Source organism: Neomonachus schauinslandi, chromosome 7 (assembly GCF_002201575.2).
Source record: "Neomonachus schauinslandi chromosome 7, ASM220157v2, whole genome shotgun sequence".
Classification (NCBI taxonomy): domain Eukaryota; kingdom Metazoa; phylum Chordata; class Mammalia; order Carnivora; family Phocidae; genus Neomonachus; species Neomonachus schauinslandi.
Window position 1 is genome coordinate 28,925,284 of NC_058409.1, and position 13,960 is coordinate 28,939,243.

General features: G+C 42.6%; 1 pseudogene; it reads left to right on the plus strand.

Annotated features, from left to right (window-relative positions):
• Positions 1 to 11,892: 11,892 nt before the first annotated feature.
• LOC110591095 lies at positions 11,893 to 12,891 on the plus strand (annotated as a pseudogene).
• Positions 12,892 to 13,960: the final 1,069 nt, after the last annotated feature.

Sequence of the window (13,960 nt, forward strand, 5' to 3'; positions counted from 1 at the left end):
GAAGAATGAAGGGGGGGAAATCGGAGGGGAAGACAAACCATGAGAGATGATGGACTCTGAAAAACAAACTGAGGGTTCTAGAGGGGAGGGGTGTGGGAGGATGGGTTAGCCTGGTGATGGGTATTAAAGAGGGCACGTTCTGCATGGAGCACTGGGTGTTATGCACAAACAATGAAGCATGGAACACTACATCAAAAACTAATGATGTAATGTATGTGATTAACATAACAATAAAAAAATTTTTTTAAATAAATAAAAATAAAAACTAGGCAGAAAGAGAATACTCAAGAACAAGGTACTTGAAAAGGGTAAAACAAAAAGACGACATAGTGATCAAATTAATGGACTGGGAATTGGAAGACATGAGTTCGAGGCCTGGATCTAACACAAATGAGCTATGTAGCCTTGCAAAAGTCACTTCACTTCTCCAAGCCTGTTTTCTTACCTGTAAAATGGAAGGATCCAGGCTAATAGAGATTTTTTTAATCTGAAAAATTATATATATTCTTCAACAAATAGCTGGACCAACTGGATATCCATATGAAAAAAAGGGGGGGTTCATTCATACCTCATACAATATAAAACTCAAATGGATCATTAACCTATATGTAAATTTTAAAGTCATAAAACTAAAAAAAAGAAAAAAGACCAATAGACTTGCTTCAAAATGCACTATGAAGCACAATAAAGCAAAGTGCAATTAAACGAGGCAAAAAAATAAAGTTATAAAACTTACAGAAGAAAATACAGGGCAAAAAACACTGCGACCTTGGGTTACACAAAGATTTCTCAGATATAACACCAAGAGTATAGGCCTTTAAGGAGGAAATTGATAATATGGACTTCATCAAAATTTAAAACTTCTGCTCTTGAAAGACACTAATAAGAGAATGAAAAGACAAGCCAAACAGGGGCAAAATATTTGCAAAGCATATATCTGATACAGGACTTGTAATCCAAGGGGCGCCTGGGTGGCTCAGTCAGTCAAGTGTCTGCCTTCGACTCAGGTCATGATCCCAGGGTCCTGGGGTCAAGCCCTGAATCGGGCTCCCTGCTCATCTAGGAGTCTGTTCCTCCCCCTGCCTCTGCCCCACCTCGACTTGTGCTCTCTCTCTCAAATAAATAAATAAAATCTTTAAAAAAAAAAAAAAGGATTTGTGTCCAAAATATATAAAGAACTTTCAAAACTCAGTAACAAGAAAACAACCCAATTTTTTAATGGGCAAACAATTGAAAAGACATTTCACCAAAAAAGACCTGCAGATGGCAAATAAGCACATGAAAAGATGCTCAGGCTCATTAGTCACTAGGGAAATCTAAATGAAAACCACAAAATACTAACTACTACACATTCTATTAGAGTGGCTAAAATTAAAAAGATTGACACATACCAAGAGTTGGCTAGGATGCGGATGAATTGAATCCTCATAAGATGCTGATGGGATCAGAAATAACACAACCACTTTACAAAACAGTTTGACATGTTCTTACAAATTAAAAAGACAACTACCATTTGATCCAGTTACTCCACTCCTAGGTGTTTACCTGCCCAAAATAAAAGCATATGCCCACACAAAGACTTGTACATGAATGTTCATAATAGCTTTATGTGTAATAGCCAAAAACCAGAGCAATCCAAGGTCCATCAACAGGCAAATGAATAAATAAACCATGGTATATTTATATAATGTAATACTACTCAGGAATAAAACAGAATGAGCTATAGATACTACAACATGGATGACTCTCAAAATAATTATGCTGAGTAAAAGAAGCCAGACAGCCCCCCTCCAAAGAAAATGAAGTACAAACTGCATGTGTCACTTTTATAGAATTCTAGAGAATGCAAATTACTCTCTAGGGACAGAAAGCAAATCTGAGGTTGTCTGAAGACAAGGGTGGGAGGATATAAGAGAAGTATTACATAGGGACATGAGAAAACTGGGAGTAATGGATATGTTGATTATCTTGATTTTGGTAATGGCTTCATAAGTACATATACATGTCAAAACTTATCAAATTATACACTTTAAAATATGCAGTTTATTGTATGTCAACATACCACAATAAAGCTGTAAAAAGATTTTTTTTTCAGATTGATTGATCTGAGAGAGTACACAGGGAAGAGGGGCAGAGGGGGAAGGAGAGAGAATCTTAAGCAGACTTGATCTCAATGCGCAACGCAGGGCTTGATCTCGAGACCCCAAAATCATAACCCAAGCTGAAACCAAGAATCAGATGCTTAACTGACTGCACCACCCAGGTGCCCCTATAAAAAAAAAACTTTTTTAAGAAACACAAAGTATTGGGCGCCTGGGTGGCTCAGTTGGTTAAGCGACTGCCTTCGGCTCAGGTCATGATCCTGGAGTCCCGGGATCGAGTCCCGCATCGGGCTCCCTGCTCGGCAGGGAGTCTGCTTCTCCCTCTGACCCTCCCCCCTCTCATGTGCTTGCTCTCTCTCATTCTCTCTCTCTCAAACAAATAAATAAAATCTTTAAAAAAAAAAAAAGAAACACAAAGTATTTACTCCAACTCAAGTCAGCAAACTTTACTAAGCATCTACCCTGCAGCAAGAGCTTTGTCAGGTACAAGAGAGGCAGAGACAAATGAGACCAGGTTATTGACCTCAAGGCACTGACAGCCTCGAGGGAGGAAGCTTTAAAGCAATTTCCCATGCACCCTGCACTATCACCATCCTATGTGGAAGGGAACAAGAACAGCCTCTGTGAGTGTTAAACACGGATCAGAGTTAACTCTCTTCCCTCTCTCACCCTAGAATCTTCAACCCACAAATTGAGAACATTCTTACTCTCCCCTCTCAGAACTTTAGAATGTCAGGGCTAGAACAGTTTACAGAGAGGACTGAGGCTCAGCGGGAAAGGGACTTGCTATCCACCACAAAGCTAGTCAGTAGCAGAATTAAATGAGAAGGCCGGTGAGAAGTATTTTTAGAATAAGTTACATTAAGACAATACGTATTCTCTAACTGAACTGACAGTGATTAATGGCTGAGGATTCTCAAATTCACACAGAGGCCTCAAATGAAATGAAGCTGCATGAGCTGACTTCTTCCTACATAGTGAGTCTTCAAAGAAATTCTATGAACAGGGCGCCTGGGTGGCTCAGTTGGTTAAGCGACTGCCTTCGGCTCAGGTCATGATCCTGGAGTCCCGGGATCGAGTCCCGCATCGGGCTCCCTGCTCCGCGGGGAGTCTGCTTCTCCCTCTGACCCTCCTCCCTCTCATGCTCTCTGTCTCTCATTCTCTCTCTCTCAAATAAATAAATAAAATCTTTAAGAAAAAAAAAAGAAATTCTATGAACAATCAGCCTCAGAGCACGTGAAACTTCAGCCTTTAAAGCTGACCATGGATTTAACTGTCAAGCTTTCCAGAACACTTTCCTTTCAGCTCGGTCACCACTCAAAGCCTTCTCAGGCGAAGGCCTCTGCAGGTAGGTCAAGGGATAAACATGGGCAAATCTGTGCAGACAGCATTTGTGGCTCATGATCTCCCCAAGACAGACCATAATACCCACAGAGATGATGAACAAACAACAGATCTCTCAGTTTATCCCTTTTTTCCTCCTTCTCCTGCCCTCATGACACATACCAGAAGCAATTCTATAATCACTATTTCCAGCTAAATCCACGCTCTTCTCCGCTCCCTCCCAAACATACCTATACAACTCATTCACCCCACTCCCTAGGAGTGAATACATGCATCTTCTAAGTCCCAAGAATGGAGAAAAGAATAATAAGAGAAATGAGCAGGAATGGTTATTTTGTCCACATAGGCTAGTACTTGCTATGGTAATAAACAACACCCAATCTCGTAGGACTGGGCCTGGGATTCGGGGGAGATGGGGAGGGGTCTGCTATAATTACTCAAGGATCCAAGATATTGAGCCTCTGCCACCTTGTAGTTATACCATCTGGAATACACAACCCTTTCAGTTACTAAGGCAAGGATAGGAGGAGCTGAAGAGTCTCACAGCAGCAGTTGCTTTGGCCTGGGGCACCTGGGTGGCTCAGCTGTTGGGTGTCTGCCTTCGGCTCAGGTCATGATCCCAGGGTCCTGGGATCAAGCCCTGCATCGGGCTCCCTGCTCAGCGGGAAGCCTGCTTCTCCCTCTCAGACTCCCCCCCCCTGCTTGTGTTCCCTCTCTTGCTGTGTCTCTCTCTGTCAAATAAATATATAAAATCTTAAAAAAATAATAAAAATAAAAATAAATGCTCTGGCCTGAAAGTGACATACACACCATTTCTGCTCACAACTCATTGGCCAGAAATATTCCTATGTGCTTACCTAAATGCAAGAAATGGGAAAAATACAACCCAGTAGTGTGCCTAGAAGAAGAGAACCAGATATGGGTGAACATCAGAAGTCTCTACCACAAAGAATCTGAAATTTTGGGCGCCTGGGTGGCTCAGTCGGTTGGGCGACCGCCTTCGGCTCAGGTCATGATCCTGGAGTCCCGGGATCGAATCCCGCATCGGGCTCCCTGCTCGGCGGGGAGTCTGCTTCTCCCTCTGACCCTCCTCCCTCTCGTGCTCTCTGTCTCTCATTCTCTCTCTCTCAAGTAAATAAATAAAATCTTTAAAAAAAAAAAAGAATCTGAAATTTTTAGTATCTTGATTCAGACAAGTCAGCTCAGAGCCTTTACAAGGGACCGTGAAGGGCTTTACAATACCTCATGATTATCATTCTTCATTTTCTAAGAGAAAATGATTATCACTCTATCATTACCTGAGTATCATTCTATCATTTTTCATTTTCTAAAAGTCCAGGGATGACAGGTTTGCTGTTCAGTCCTTAAGCCTTGACTCCTCTCATAAATACGTTTGTTCCAAGTGACTCCCACTCTGGTGCCCATAGGACCACCAGTTAACTGACCAAAAGCATTCCCTTTCAGCTCCTTCCTAACATAATGAAAAAGCTTCTTTCTATCCTATTATTCCTCTTTGTCCTCCTCCCTTCCTGGCACAGCAATACCACGATCGCACACTCCTAAAAGTGGTCAAGAAGAAGATAACTAAAAATAAAATCCACTATCCTTGAATCTGGGCCAGAAAGCCAGAACAGGATGATCAGCAACTATGTGTGTTTTAATGGTCTTGTATTTTTAAAAAACAAAGCAAAGCTCACCCCTTGCCCTTCCCAAGGTGGCCCTTCCTCTCCAGTTAAGACAGTCATTTAGTTTGTCCACAACATACGGTCACTGCAGTCTCTGGGCCTTTGCCCACCATCTCTTCCTCTGGTCTGGAAAGCAACCAGTTTTGATCCATAATTTCCTTCGTCCAAGACTCACCTTCCCTAGAGAGCCTTTCCTTGGCAGCCCTGACTCACACTGTGTCTCCAGTCCTGGGCCTGCTCAGCACGTGTGCACAAAGTCATCTATTCCCGCTGCCCACCCCTTCTCCATTTCTACACATAGTACGGTACTTCCAGGCCGCCATCCTGTCCCCAACAAAACCGTGAGCACCTCACTCACAGACTCAGGCCTTTACATCTCGCCTCTCGCTGAGTGACCAGCACAGGGCCAAATCTACTTAACGAGTAAAGATAAGATTACTGAGAGACTTTCTATCAGCTAGAGAAAATTAACCTTCAGAAATTACCCAAATACCTCAAATCATAATATATAACAGGAATGACGGGCACCTGGGTGGCTCAGTCAGTTAAGTGGCTGCCTTTAGCTCAGGTCATATTCTCAGGGTGCTGGGATGAAGCCCCGAGCTGAGCTCTCTGTTCAGCGGGGAGTCTGTTTCTCCCTCTCCCTCTGCCTCTCTCTCGCTCTAATAAAATAAATAAATACACACACACACATATATATAAAAACAGGATTGAGAATCCCTTTGTCCTATGAATCTTGCCAGAATGAAGAAATTGAAGATTAGTAACCAAGAAGAAAACAAGAAAATAGGTGTTATTTATTTATCTTCTCGTGAGTTTACATACAGCATCTGTTTTCTTACACATTTCCAAACAGGATCGCATCTTACTGGCTCACATCATCACAGGATAGCCCGCCTACCTACTGCAACTGCCATTGTTAACCACTGCATCAAGCCACTCACTGTGTGAATTGTTTTAAGTGCATTATCTCGAATAATCAATGTAACACTAGGAGAAAGCTCCCTGCTGCTTTTCTAACCATACCTAGGCACAGAGCGCATGGTTGGACCTTCATGGAATATATGACAGCCCCTTTCTGGCTCAATTTCCTGATCAGCAGAATGACAGCTATGCTCCCACACTCTGCAGGTCTTGTCTGATGAAATGAGACAGGGCCCTGACAAAAGACTGTCTCCTGGATGTAAGAGCAGCTGAGAGCAACAGCATCCTATGCAGTTCACACTCGGGAAAGCCTTCCAGAAAATCTTGCAGAGCAGAGAAAGAAGGAGACGGATCATTTTCAGCCTTCCCAAAGCCTTCCAGATTTATCCTGAGGGGCTTCAGGTGGCTTCATCAGACACCATCAAAACGGCACCAGGCAGGGGGTCCCAGCTCCTCCAAGAGTATAGGACATTTGTCCTTGAAATCCATCCACCCAGTTGTGAGGAAGCTCAAGCCACATGGAGAAGCCACATCAAAGTGTTTTGGCCTTAGCTAAACCCCATCTCACAGGCACTGTCAACAGGACAGGAGGAGAAGAGGAGTGTCCTTGTGTCCCACCCAGGCTTACAGGTGGTCTGTGGGGGAGGTAAAGGATTTATGGCTCAAGGCTGCCCACCAAGGTGAATACCAGCTCTCCACTTTCTCTGTCAGCCTGGACCAGGCACCTCACTCTGACCCTTTTACCTTTGTACACCAAGAGGAAGGGATTGGTCATGGTCAAGGGCCTTTAATGAGCCCCTAGCGCCACAACATGGAATCCAACTGGGACCAGAACCCAGAATCTCACAGAAAGTGGTAGCCCATGTCACCTACTTCAGAAGCTAGAACAAAACAGGTTGAGGGCCTTTGAGTGTTGGAAAACTTCCTTGCAAGTTCATCAAGGAGATTCACACAAGAAAGTCATATATATTAGTTGACCAAGGAAAACCATGCTGTTAGAAAGGAAGGCCCTGGAGGTGGTGGCTGGCTCAGTCAGTAAAGCATGTGACTCTTGATCTCAGGGTTGTAAGTTCAAGTCCCACTCTGGATTACTTTAAAGTAAAATTTTTAAAAAGAAAGGAAGGCCCTGGAGAAAAATAGCCCAAATGTCTTTTCACCAAAAATTAACTGACTGATTAATTCCAAATAGCATCACTATTTACACTTAGTAAAAACTAAAACTAAAACTAAAAATCAAGTAGATATACAATATTTTTACTAATCATTTCTGTAGTTAGATGTTTAGACTGCCTCAAAGTTTTCCATATTATAAGTACACTGTGATAAAATGACACTGTGATAAAACTTTGTACTTTGGATTATTTCTTTATGCCAGATTCCTAAAAGTGGATCTGTTAGGTCAAAGGTTATAAACATTTTTACTATGCCTGATATTCTTGATGAATTCTTCAGTATCTTTTGGCTCTGGGGTATTAGAATTCTACCCCTAAAAGTGGAATCCCCTCCTCGTAAACATTTTTTAAGGCAGATAGATTAGTAAGAAATAGTCAAGAAAGCACACTCCAGAAATCCCAGTTCTATCACTTGCTTACAGTGTAGACATAAACAAGTTACTGAACCCTTCTGAGACAATGTACATAAAGCACTGGGTCTGGCACAAAGTGAGGGCTCAAAAATGCTAATCACTATTGTCTTTAGATTACTAAAAAGGAGATGAATCATAATTCAAAAAGCCAAGCATTATCCTCAAATAACAGAGTAAGAATAAACATAAAACAAATGACAAAATAATATTCTTTTACCTAGATTATAAGTAAGCAGGTTCATTTACTGTGAATACTATTCACATCACTGTGGTTATTACATATAAATAAAAATAAATACCATTTTAATGAGTGCTTATTCTCTTTAAAAGCTTTACATACATGGTCCCACTTAAGACTCACAACAACCCTATATGGTGGTAATAACAATAACAACAACAGCTAATACTTTCCAACTGCTTACTATGTGTCATGCATGGTTCTAGGTAATAACATTAATCCTTATACAACCTGTGAAAAGGGACTTCTCATTTTACTATTATTCTCATTTTACAGACAATATAATCAAGGTACACAAAGATTAAATAACCTGTCCAAGGTTATATAGCTAATAAGGTAGGTATCATTATGCCCATTTTATAGATAAGAAAACTGAGGCTTATGATAATTACCTGTAAAGGTAAGTAACTAGGCCAGGCTTTGAACCAATATCTGTCAGACCATCAAGTCACAAGCTCTTATTCTGCCACCTTTATATGGATTCACTTGTACAGAGAACGCCCTGCACAAGATAGCAAATGTTTAAGGTTGGCTTCCCTCCTTCCCGCCTTCTTTTGCCTTCAGCCGTGCTAAACGAAGAATGGCCTCATTTGAACATTGCCTCTGAGAAGAATATAATTGGGAAGACAACCCTCATGCAAAAGCCCATATAATGAAATGTGTCCTTTAAGCAGATTCTTTCCCTCTCCTGACACATTATCTGCTGCAGTCCTAGCATGCATCCCTCAGTTTCTAATGCCTACCTTTCGGATACTTGGCGATTCCTAATGAGGTTCTTCTGGCAAAGCTGCTTCAAAAGATTTTTGGAGTGGATGCTAGAGAGTCTCATGTTTCCCTCTGCCTCAGAAAGCCCTCAAAATTCTCACCAGTGGGAGAAACAAAGCTGTTTCAAGCCTCCCAAAACACCTTGAAAATATTCACATTTGCAAAGGGACTGAACCCACAGGAAGAAAGCTGGATTAAAGTCCTAACTCTTGAATGAACTAATTGTTTAATCATGAACAAATTATTTCCCTTCCCTGTGCCTCAGTTTCCTCTCCTGTGATGAGAAGTTGGATTAGCTGGTTTTCCAGGGCCACTAGAGCTCTGATTCAAGGAAGAAAACAAACGTGAACTTGGAGTTTATAGCAGTGAAATCCCAGGAGGGCAAGAGTTGTATGAAAGCCCAAAGCTCAGAATAGATTTGCAACCATTAACCAAGACCTGCCAGGGCTGGATTAACTCCCACAGTAGGGGAAGTGCCCTGAGATTCAGATTTAAGAATGTGAGTCCTTTGAGAAATTATTTAATGGGGAGTTGAAGGATTCGGTGGAGTGAGAAATGCAGGCAGTGGCAAAGGAATAAATCCTGTTCACCTTTGCAGAGCAGAGCTAAGCAGCATCCAAATCCCTTTCCTATTTTTCCCCCCCCTATGCTAAAGACAGGAGCAAAGACAGGATCCTGCTGCCACCTTGTGGCACACTGGGCCGTTTAGAAAGAAGGGTTTACTTAATCTGGGTCCCCCAGTCTAAATGCCCCTCAGGAGACCACATCCTCCTCCTCCCTTACAATTACACAGGGCTTGATAACTCATGGAAACACTTTCAACCCTATTATCTCATTTCATTCTCCCAACAACTATGTGGAATAGCGGGAAGGAGGTAAAGCTCCATTTTAAGAAAGAAGAAACTACATCACTTGCCTGAAGTCACACAGTTACTAACAGGTAGTCAGAATTTGCACCCACGCCTCCTGACTCTGAATCAGGCGATTTGTTGACTCCATTGTGCAGGGTGGGGATGAAACAGGTTTAGGTATGCTCTCTCTAGGACTAGGAATTTGAGAGAGGGAGGTTTACAAAGAGGAAAGCTCAATTTCTTCCACAGACAAAACTGGCCAAAGACCATAATTAGGCTGCATGTCTATAGAAAAAGGCATCCAAATAAGCCTGGATTCCTGCCTTCCTTCCTAGTTAGCACATTCTTGGCTAACATCTCTAGGCCTCTCCAGCTGCTCTGCCTTCCTCAGCTCCCCAGCCCAGACCAGCCATGGCGGCTCAAGACTTATTTATAGCTAAAAGCTGAACACCAAATGGATCCCAGTCAAGGAAGCCACAACACCCAGAAATCCACAAGAACTACTGGGAGTGCTGTTCTGTTCCTGTGTTAGAGCTCATAATATTCGTGGCTCAGTTCAAATTTTCTTCTAAGTTTCAGAGGGAAGCCAAATTGGCTCGTCCCATAATGGTGTCATGCTCACTGAAACCTGAACGGCAAAGTTGGGGTTGTAGGATTCATCAACTGGCATATAGGTATGGCCTCAAATTAATCTGAGACTTTCCAATTTCTCCAAGGCAACCATAACTTCTTTGATATAGAATTGCAAAGCCCAGTGCCTGAACTTCCCACCACCATAGATATTCCTTTAGTTTCACTCATTTATTCATTCACTGAGTAGAGCACATTCACTAAATGAAAAGGACACTGTGACAAACCCTTTAAGACTTTGTTGCCTAGCGGTGAAAAGAGGGAAATAAGGAACGAAAATCATTATAACTGCATGTGAGATGTAAATATTAAGTGTTTGAGGGGCACGTGGGTGGCTCAGTCAGTTAATTGTCTGACTCTTGGTTTCAGCTCAGGTCATGATCTCACGGGTCCTGGGATCAAGCCCGCTCCGCACTCACTGGGGAGTCCGTTTAAAGATTATCTCCATCTGCCTCTCCCCCACCTCCCTAATAGATGAATCTTTTTAAAAAAAAGGGGGGGGGGGTTGCGAGAGTCAAGTGATATAAATGTATGCAAAGAACCTGGCTTTGTGTCCAACACATAGTAAAGACTTAATAAACAGCCACTGATATTCTTATCTCTATGCCTTTGATCATGTTTCCTTTGCAGACAGACATTCCCTTCACCTTCTCAAACTGTTTTACCCCAATTTCTCCTTTAGAGCCATCACAAGTCTCTTCACTTGAGTGCCGCAGGTTATGCTAGCCGTCTCCCCGTGAGTGCTCAGAACTTTTTTTTTTTTAAAGATTTTATTTATTTATTTGAGAGAGAGAGAATGAGAGAGAGAGAGAGCACATGAGAGGGGGGAGGGTCAGAGGGAGAAGCAGACTCCCTGCCGAGCAGGGAGCCCGATGCGGGACTCGATCCTGGGACTCCAGGATCATGACCTGAGCCGAAGGCAGTCGCTTAACCAACTGAGCCACCCAGGCGCCCGAGTGCTCAGAACTTTTGTTCACATCTCCTTTACTGTATTTATGTGATATCAATTTGTATTTGTTTGTAAGTCTGTCTTTCAGGTCTGAGAGACTCCAGAGGACAGAAGCTAGGCCTTACTCATTCTGCCCTAGCACCTAACAAAAGTATATGACTCAGTATATGAAATTACTATTAAATAAAAAATTGTATTTGAGCTAAATCTTAAATCAATAAATAGCAATTAAAGTATATCTTTGGATGGCTTTCTGGATGTGAATACTAACTTATTAATGTTGTACATGAAATTACTGGAACCCATGAGGATTGATTATCAAGGATTAACCTCTAATATGAACTGACTGGACCAAAGTGGGTCAAAACTTCATTACAGGAGGCTGGGGGTGGATGTGTGGATAAATGAAAGGATCCTGGAACCCAGGTGACAGCTCAGGAAATGGGTGCAGGACTTCCTTGGGTAGCCAGGGACATTTTGGGAGCATTCAGTGGGGAAGTGAAAGGAATCACTTTAAGAGTAGATAAGAGAGACAGGGCACCTGGGTGGCTCAGTTGGTTAAGTGTCTGCCTTCGGTTCAGGTCATGATCCCAGGGTTCTGGGATCAAGCCCTTCATCCGGCTCCCTGCACAGTGGAGAGCCTGCTTCTCCCTCTCCTTCTGCTGCTCCCTCTGCTTGTTCTCTCTCTCTCTCTCTCTGTCAAATAAATAAATAAAATATTTTTTTTTAAAAAGAGTAGATAAGAGAGGCTCTCTGCTCCTCCCCATTCAAAGACAGCTACATCTTCTGGTGTAGAGCCAACCACATCCCTAAGACACCATGGTGGAGGCTGGAGTAAGGGGATTTAACTGTATTGGGCACCTGGTCACTAGGGCTAGTTTTAATTCTGGCAAAGTGGGTACTGTCACCATCAATGACCCATTCATTGTTATAAACTACATGGTCTACATGTTCCGGTATGATTCCACCCACAGGAAATTCAATGGCACAGTCAAGGCTGAGAACAGGAAACTTGTCATCAATGGGAAGCCCATCTCCATCTTCCAGAATCGAGATTCCACCAACATCAAATGGGGTGATGCTGGTTCTGAGTATGTTGTGGAGTCCACTGGGGTCTTCACCATCATGGAGAAGGCTGGGCTCACTTGAAGGGTGGGGCTAAGAGGGTTATCATCTCTGCCCCTTCTGCTGATGCCCCCATGTCAGTGAAGGGTGTAAACCATGAGAAGTATGACAACTCCCTCAAGATGATCAGCAATGCCTCTTGCACCACCAACTTCTTGGCCCCCTCTGGCTCCCCATCTATGACAACTCTGGCATCATGGAGGAACTCATGACCACAGTCCAAGCTATCAATGTCACCCAGAAGACCGAGGATGATCCCTCTGGGAAGCTGTGGTATGATGTCTGAGGGGCTGCCCAGAACATCATTCCTGCTTCTACTGGTGCTGCCAAGGCTGGGGCAAAGGTCATCTCTCAACTGAATGGGAAGCTCACTGGCATGGCGTTCAATGTCCCACCCTCACCATGTCAGTAGTGGATCTGACCTGCCACCTGGATGAAGCTGCCAAATATGATGACATCAAGACGGTGGTGAAGCAAGGATTGGAGGGCCCCCTCAAGGGCATCCTGGGCTACACTGAGGACCAGGTTGTCTCCTGCAACTTTAACAGTGACACCCACTCTTCCACCTTTGATGCTGGAGCTGGCATTACTCTCAATGACTACTCTGTCAAGCTCATTTCCTGGTATGACAATGAATTTGACTACAGCAACCAGGCGGTGGACCTTATGGTCCACATGGCCTCCAAGGATTAAGAGCCCCCGGACCACCAGCCTCAGCGAGAACAAGAGGAAGAGAGAGGCCCTCAGCTGCTGGAGAGTTCTTGCTCCAATTTATCCCCTAACACACTGAGAACCTCCCAACCTCTACCCAGTTTCCATCCCAGACACCCTGAAGAAGGGGAGTGGCCTGAGGAGCCCTAACTTGTCATGTATCATCAATAAAATATACTGCACCCAGACCAAAAAAAAAAAGAGTGGGTGAGAGAGATCGAAGGATGGAAAAAAAGAGGAAGATAAAAGAGAAACATCACAATTTTTCCATTAAGGTCCTAAAAGGAAGGCAATACAACCTCTCAGGTAGAAGGTCATCATGTACTCTAAAAGGTCAATCTAGATTAGAGCTTTCCCTGCTGGTGATGAAACCATTCTTTATCTGCTGAGAAGCAATTTTATCTTTCACCACAACAGAAAAAGAAGTCTCCAGATCCTTTTAAGGTACCTTTTTCCTTCAAATAATTTTCTGGTGTCACTGACCTTCTCCAGCTCCAATTACATGATATCGTCCCACAGCTTACTAATGCTCTATTCCTTGTTTTGCTTTGCCTTTTTTCAGTCTTTTTTTTTCTGTGCTTTATTTTGGATAGCTTCTATTGTTACGCCTTCAAGTATCTAATCTGTTTTTCTACTGTGTCTAATCTATTAATCCCATCCAACATACTTCTCATCTCAAATATTTTTATTTCCTAAATTTGGGTCTTTGTTTTATAGCTTCCATTTTTTCTCTTTGTTATGCTCACCTTTTCTTCCACCTCTTTAACAAGTGAAGCATATTTATAATAGCTGTTTTAATATCTTTGTCTACTAATTCTATGCTCTAATCTCTGGAATTCTGTTTCTATTAATGGAATTTTATCCATGTTATGAATGTATGATCCTGTTTCTTGGCATGTCCTGTAATTTTTCATTAGAAGCCAGACATTATGTCATTTCCTTTCCTTTAGAGATCACAATCATGTGATACCCGTTGTCCAATGTCTAAAATATTGTTTTATGTATCTTCTTGGGGTTTTTTGGTCATTTAAGGTGAGAAGTAAATTCTCTT